We start from the raw sequence: 8,049 nt of genomic DNA, 5'->3' as shown, positions 1-8,049 counted from the left end.
TGATCTTTTAAAGCCCTAAATCGCTGGCTATTTTGTATACTATATATTTTGTACACTCAATTACTCTGTAAGTCATAAGTATATATGTTTTACAACGTTATTTGTCATATTTCAGTTAAACCCCAGAAAGGCCAAAAATATATTTTCAGCATGTTTTAACGCGCCCCTGGCAAAGATCTCAAAAACGAGTTGCGGCACAATTTAAAGCGACAAATAGCATCGCGTGTCTCGTTGTGGTTACACACGGTTCGCCAGCTTTTTAAAAGCGCTCTCCGTCTGCTTTTTCCTCTCTTCCCTGTCTCTTCGTTTTTCCTTAACAAGCAAAACCATTTTCGCGAGGACGAGAGTACGGAAATGACGTACTGGCAACTTTGTTTTGTGATAATACAAGCAGCTCGGTTTCAGTGAATTAAACTTGACCCCAAGCTTCTACTTATCTACCTTCCTTTCCTTTATTTTCCCTTCTATATCTGTTTTGCGGTTTTCCACATTTCCATCACAATAAACCATGTTTTTTCTCGATTTTACATGTTAGCCAATGATTCACGGCAAAAGCGTCGACTGTAAAAATATTTGTAGTTGCAATAGCAACAAGTATGTTTTCTCAAATAGAAAATATTGGGAGCGTACACGCTGGCAAAACAATTCATGAATAGCTCGTCCTCTGCTTGTTATTTGTTTCGATACTGTTAGCAAACAAATTCAGGAAACATATTGGTATAGCGTAAAATGAACATAAAAGTTTTGCGTACACTTGAGAGCTGAACTTTGGTTGTTATACGTATATTATACATATACGCACACAGTTATGTATATGTATATATATATAGAAAATTCCTTAGAACCTTGAGCTTAATAACATATTAAAATCATTAACATTAAGGAGGTGAACTTTACTTATCAATTACCAAAGTTTCTTCCGCCAAATAATACATAAAAATTGAAAAAGATAATGTAACTAGTTTTAACTTTTTTTTTGTGTTATAATTTGAATCACTCGATTTATCCGACTGAGGATGGTCGATCGCAATCTCAATTTATACGTATTCTCATCGCATGAAATAGATCACATGAGGGATTTTCAAAAGTCGATGGAATATTAATCGCGATTAATTATTTGTAGGTGTATTCTGTGCGGCTAAAGCAGTCACCTAATGAATTATTGAGTACCAGGAATGTTAGCGGTAAACAGGATTGCGGCTATGAATGATTCTCTAATGTCTATATTAGAGATGAATTTGATAATTTATCCTCCTAATATGCAATCCGCTTTTAAGTGGAAATCATAATTAACAATTTCTGTTTGATTAAATATGAAGAGCAGATAAATCGATACGCTTAAATCAATATTAGAATTTCTTAACATTTTTATCAAATATTTTAGCACTGTAAAAGCGTCGTAGTAGAAAAATATTAGGTTGTTCCAAAAGTTTCTTTCGTTTTATAAGAAAGTAATAGATGTACAACATTTTTCGTTTTATATTATTTTATTGAATTACGTGTGATCCACCTTTTCCAATTTAATGTAAAATAATATAGAATAACATAAAACAAAATATGTTGTGCATCTGTCATTTCTTTATAAAACGAAAGAAACTTGGGACAACCGAATAGGAATTTACTTTTATTATCCATTATAAAAATGGATTGTTAATCCTCTAGGAGATACGAACAATATAATTGCAATTAAAAAGGAATAAGCTAGCATAACTTAAACCAGCTTTTGCAGAAAGCTATTAGCTAAAGATGTTTATTAAACAATGACAACATGAATTTTCTTAAGTACCCCATTTGGTACTTAATCTACTTCGTAAGTACTGTGTGCCCTAGCCTTCAAAGGATGCAATTTTAACCAGAATGTTTCACATTACTTACCCGTATTATTTCCTTGTAATATAATTTATATTTACATTATCTACGTTACGTTACATTCTACGCGTTAATGTAATGTGATTTTTATTTCTAATCGAAGTTATTCAAACTTTGTAGTATCTCAATAAAAAATTAACAGCCTGCAAAAACTTCACAGAAGCATTAGTTTCTTCGAAACTATTGAATTCAAATGGCTAATATTCCTTAACAATATGCACTCGACGACGTTTATCGAGAGAAGTATGTGGCGTAATAGTTAAACTTTCAATTCATATACATATATCGTTTATGAAAAAGTAGTCATTCTGCTTTTGTGATCTATGACACACTATAAATTCTCATAAGCTAACCAACGCGTAATCTTCTGTAACGTATTAATATAATATAGGTATGTATATCTCGACTTTGAACAACCAATTGGTGCTAAATAAGCTTTAGTACATACTTCTTACATGTAACAAAAGACCAGTTAACATCTCTGCTCTTAAAAGAAAAACGAAAGAAGCTCTGAAAAGCTGCAGAGTTCAGGTCGAATAACACCAGCTCAGATAAATGACCCTCTAACTTACCTTTGTCCTCATCGACGTCAGTGATTTTAAAGCTGGTTATAAAGTGCACTTCTCAGCCAGCGTCCACGGCAGTCAATATTATTTAACGGGTCTTAACGCGATGTAAAAAGGGAAAAAGGAGGAAAGAAGGAACAGGGAAGCAAAGAGAAGAAACGAATTTTTCATTTTCTCGAAACTGGATCAAGTTTCAGGCTGCTCGCCAAAGAGTCTGTAGCTAACGAGACAAGATTAGACAAACCACGCTTTAAAATTGCCACAGAACTATAATAATCCTCGAAATCAATACGATTCGTCGATCCATCGCCTGATTAAAAAATGAGATAGGATGAAGCTCACTAGTCGGCCTTTGAACTTTCAATAGCGCTTACGGCTCGTATACTCTAGTTTGAATGCTACAATGTAAGCCAAGTCAGCTGTAACTAGCGTTCGCGTGATTGTCGCTATCTATTATTCACGCGTTACACGTTCACCAAACAAACGCGTCTACCGGTTGACATTGTTTTCTGTCCTGAGTTTCAAAGCAATTATGTTGCTTCGTGTAATCAAATCTCGCCAAACTAACGATAAGTTCTTGTTTGACCTTACACAGTTATTAAAACTATACAAGTTAAACCAATCTAGCCTAAACAAGTAATGTCGTTATATATTCTTTTTTAAATCTATATATTGTTTAATAAATCGTGGTTAGGATATAGTAGCTGACAAAAATATTCGGATAAATATATTTGTAGAAACATTTTAGGAGTGTATTATGCATAGTGGCACTATTTAATACCGTACTGTGACTATCATGGTCGTGTTGGTATTATTCGAAACTAATCTGAAAATCTGTATGGAATTTGTAAGATATTTAGTACGAGTACTGTGCATTACTGATATGTACACAACCGAGACGAGATAACGAAGGTACTGCTCTCCATCGTTCATCGCTACGCGTTGCTAATAGCAACGTATAATGCATATATATCTCGCAAAGACCATAAAAGTACCCAATGGAACCACGTTTAATATTTGATAATAATGTCCCATTACAGTTTCGTCATTTTCAATTAATTAAACACGACCCTCTCTTTAAAAATTAGAAGATAAAATACGTAATACAAATCTACTCGAAATCTCTTAAACCTTACGGACGACCCTACGGACTTTACTTATGGTCTTTAAAAACAGCAGGGATTAGCAGAATATTAACTGCGAATTTTTCTTGGACCGCAGCATGCAATATGAAATATGGTTATTAAAATGTACACTGAAAATTTCATATCCATAAGATACTCGTGCTTGTAGGACCTTGAAAATGAATTCTTAACCCAAATAGTCGCCCGCGATACTCGAGAAATTTTGTGAAGCTGACGTCAATACCAATATGAACCGTCGTTGTGCTATTATTTCGTGATAAGCCGTATTGATTGCACTTCCATTTCGCGGAATTAATTTTTCCACGCAAAAAGTGATAACGATAATCGAAAAAAGAAAAATATACTACCACTTTTCGTATCAGCATACACAAGCGCACTCGATTTTACACGAGTATACAATTTGCAAATTCGACGGAACGATCGGATTTAATTATTTTTTCGATATTTCAGGCATCAAGTTTTATTTACACATCGAACGTTGAAATACATTAATTAACTTTAAACGTTATTGATTAATTAAAGAAACCAACCATTGTGTTGATTTTTACATTTTGAAAAATTGTTATCCACTTTTGCTTTGTTTAAAAATTGAAAAAAAAATACGTTTATTGTAAGTCACGAGTATCTCTTTTATTTATTTAAACTTTAGATCAAATATTACAATTTATAAATATATCATTTATTTAGATATACTTGTAATATCTGTTTTATAAGTTTGTACAGCCATTTATCTATTTATCTATTTTATTTGCACATAATCTTTATAGACTGATTTTGTAAAGAATAAAAAATTGTGATTCTATTTAAAAACGACCGTGTCAGACTCAAGTGATAAGCGATATATATTTCAGCGATATATATATATATATTCAGATTTCACCATCACATAAACGGTGCTATTGGAAACGTTTCACAATAGACGTCTTATAAGCGCCTGCGATGTCCGTCATATGTAAAGCTATACCACTGAATCACGGCCGCCATTTAGTGATTAAGGTCGATCACTTAGAGTTGTTAATCCGACATAATGGCGAGCAATACATCGAAGACATTATTGGAAACACAGTTACAGGTTAATTTCATTGAGCTTATTTGCAAATAAATGTGTACAATATATTTTAGAGGTTTTAAATATTATTGCTGACTAAACTTCGCGTCTGCGCATCATCTTTCTTTAACTTTTTTTGCATTTTCTTATCGACGCATGAAGACGAAATGCGTAAATTTTATTATTTATTTAAACATTACTATATTGTGCTCAAAGTAGCAGAATATCGTTCTATTATCAATATATGAAGAACTAAAAGAATTAAAAAAGAATTAAAAAAATATGTAGTTCAATCAATACTTCGTGTATTTTTCTATCTCCACAAGACAATATCCGGACCAGTTACGCTTACAGTATCAACAAAGATTTGTCCAGCCATACGGAATAAGTCGTACTCAGTAGTTTAAAAGTATTAACCGCACGAATTCCAGAAACACTTTTGAAGTAACTTTCGAACCAATAAATCCCCGAACTAAGAACTGTCATATTTCGTCTCTATTTATCGAATATTGTGAGAAAATGCAAAAAAAAGAAGTTAAATAGAAAAAGTACTTGACAACTTAAAAGAAAAAATCTCGAAAAATCTCTTAATACTTTTTACTGTCGTCTTGAGACGCACCATGTGTTAAGCTTCTTCGTAGTTACAACTTTTACCGCAGATGTAACGAACTGACAAATGCTTCGAATGGCGCGCGCGCGTCAACGCCTACACTTAAATTTTAAATAAATGTTTTTAAATAAATGTTTTTAAATAAATGTTTAAAATAATACATTAAATGTATTAACTTTCTTGCGCAATTTCATTTAATTTCTTACGATATGGAGGGTTTAATTACGTTTAAGATATCTATTTGAATCTTTTAAATTCGAAGTTTTTTAAAAAATTACCTTAAACTTTATAAAATTAAATCGTTTTTCCACTTTGTTGTATCATAAAATAGTTATTTAAATTCAAACCTTACCGTCGTCTTGAAATATTCTATATTTTCCTCGTCTTAAAAATCTCCCTACAGAAAGAATAAAGAAGAATAAAATCCCATACGTTAAATTTCACGTGATTGATGGAATACATAACGATAACGAGAACTAACTAGCGACAACAAGCAACCATTAGCAAGGACAACTGGCGACTATAACTGTCGTCTCTATGATGTATGGCGACTAAGGAGAACAGCGAGCAACTACGGATGACATGTAACAACCAACTGCCCCACTTCTAAAAGGCAACTAACTTGCAAACCCTTTGATGGTTTCTGTAGCGTGATATACCCCTTGAACGTGGTTAAAGAATGTGGTCGCCGCTGGACGGCGGTTTGGCAGCAGAGCGATCTCGCCAATTCAAAGCTTGACATTACAAACTGCTCAGAATCATTAGGCTCGTTATCGAGCATCTAGCTTTCAGAAGGTGCTTTATCATATGATATGACTTCACGATATTTTTATAGCAAGAAGAATGGCCAACCTCTAACAAAACAAATTTTTACTAAGTGCTGCATGTGAGCTGCAGGCCGGCCTACTAGGGAAATTTGACGAATGAATAAATAAACTAAATATATACGAATATATTCGTTATATCATAAAATGCCCGCATTATGTTCTCTAACACCATAGAGGAAACTAAATTTATATATTAAAAAATTGGAATACCTGTTATAAGAGAGTTAATTAAATTCTAACTTATCGATGACTCCATAAAAACCTTTATTTCCTAAAAATGTATATCTTCCAAATTCTCCTTAGAAAGTATCATAGAGAAAATATGAAACCTGAAAAGCACATCACGCTGATGCCTCGATCAACCCTCGTGCTTCGCAGTCCATGTGTCCGAGCGATGAATTCCCTCCAAACAAGGAAACACCAAAGGGAGGTCTCCTTCGAAGGACGTGAGAGGGTAAGGGAAGCAACGGGAACGATGATCACGCGATATACTGGCGGCGTACGTATAGAACGGCTGTTGCGAGAGAGTTCGCAAGAAACAAGAAGAAAAAAGGAATCGTAGGCCGACGCGACTATACGCTGTCGACGGACAACAGCGACTGAGCCCAACTGAAACGAACTCTGTCGCAGTATGAGCACAGGCTACGTTCGCGGGAAAAAGTGGTGGGGATACATGGGAGGCAGACGTAGAGAGGACGGAGCTGCGAGCGTAATCGAAATCGCCGGAAAACTGGAGAGCCTGGGCAAGGGAGGCAACCAGAGTGGAGGACTAGTGCCTGTGAGCGCAAAACGGGTGTGGATACGGGAAGTCCTGCCTGGACAAGGAGGAGTTAAACCAAACCAACAAGGGTGAGGTTAGGACGGTGGAGCAGCCATATTAGGACGCGTGACAACAGCGCCGCTACACGGGCTACTCGAGGAACTACCCAGACGCAGCCATATTGGCGCGTGCGTCGAAGCGCGTTGCGCGGGCCACTTGAAAGTGACAGCGACTGGCAGAGTGGCAAGTGCTGACCGAGCGACATTTCCCGCCCAACGGGGAAACGGTCGCATCCATGGCGAAAGAGAAGGAGGTAGAGGAAAACGTCAGGGGACGGAGGGAAACGGAACTGGCTGCGGAGCCGCCGCACGTTAGCACCAGGAGCATGACGAAGGCGATGCCGCCAAAGGAGGGACCCTCCCGCTTCACGCTGGACAAGGAGGGAATATGGACTGAGGAAGCAACAGAGGAGGAGGAAACCCCCGCCAGAGAAGCACCCCGAGCGAAGAGGAGGAAGGCCAACGAATCCCCCGAACTCCCCGCGGACCCGGCTGAAGAAATGAGATCAGCCACAACGGCGGTCATAGGAGCCGAACTGATTCGCCGGGCCGCCGAGGTGGCCAGGGCTGCCGAGGCGCCCCGCGGCCACAAGGTCACGCAGGGGAAAACCCTGAAGGAGGCGGCGAGAACCATCACCGCGGGCGTGACAGAGTTAGTGAGGAGAACGGACCCTGTCACCGATGCACTCGCTATAGCGCAAGGACGCATAGCAACACTGGAGGCGGAGGTAGAGGCACTCCGAAAAGAGCCGGCCTCGCGCCCCACCGCGGATGAGAACAGCTACAGGGCGCGTCTCGCTGTAGTCGAGCACCAAGTAGAGGAGATGAGATCCTTGCTGCACCGACTGGAGGAACAACTGCAGGGAACAGAAAAAGGAGAAGGAAAGGAGGTCGCCCCTGCCGCGAACACGAGAGGAATGGAGCCTGGAGCCCCAAGCGCCCCAAGCGCCCCAAGCGCCCCAGAGCCCAAGGGAGGCCGAACAGCGGACACCGAATGGCAGACCGTCGGAAGGAAAAGAAGAGGAAAGAAGAAGGAGGCAGGGAGGAAGCAGCCGGCGAAGCTGATCCCCGAGACAGGGGCGGAGAGCCAGAGGAAAACTCCGGCGAGTGGATCGGTGAACACAGGAAGAGGGGGAGGCAGGGGGCCCCTCCCGCGCGCACCGCG

The sequence above is a fragment of the Bombus vosnesenskii genome, unplaced genomic scaffold, assembly GCF_011952255.1.
Source record: "Bombus vosnesenskii isolate JDL3184/JDL3185 unplaced genomic scaffold, Bvos_JDL3184-5_v1.1 scf7180000015815, whole genome shotgun sequence".
NCBI lineage: Eukaryota > Metazoa > Arthropoda > Insecta > Hymenoptera > Apidae > Bombus > Bombus vosnesenskii.
This window is presented reverse-complemented; position numbering follows the sequence as displayed.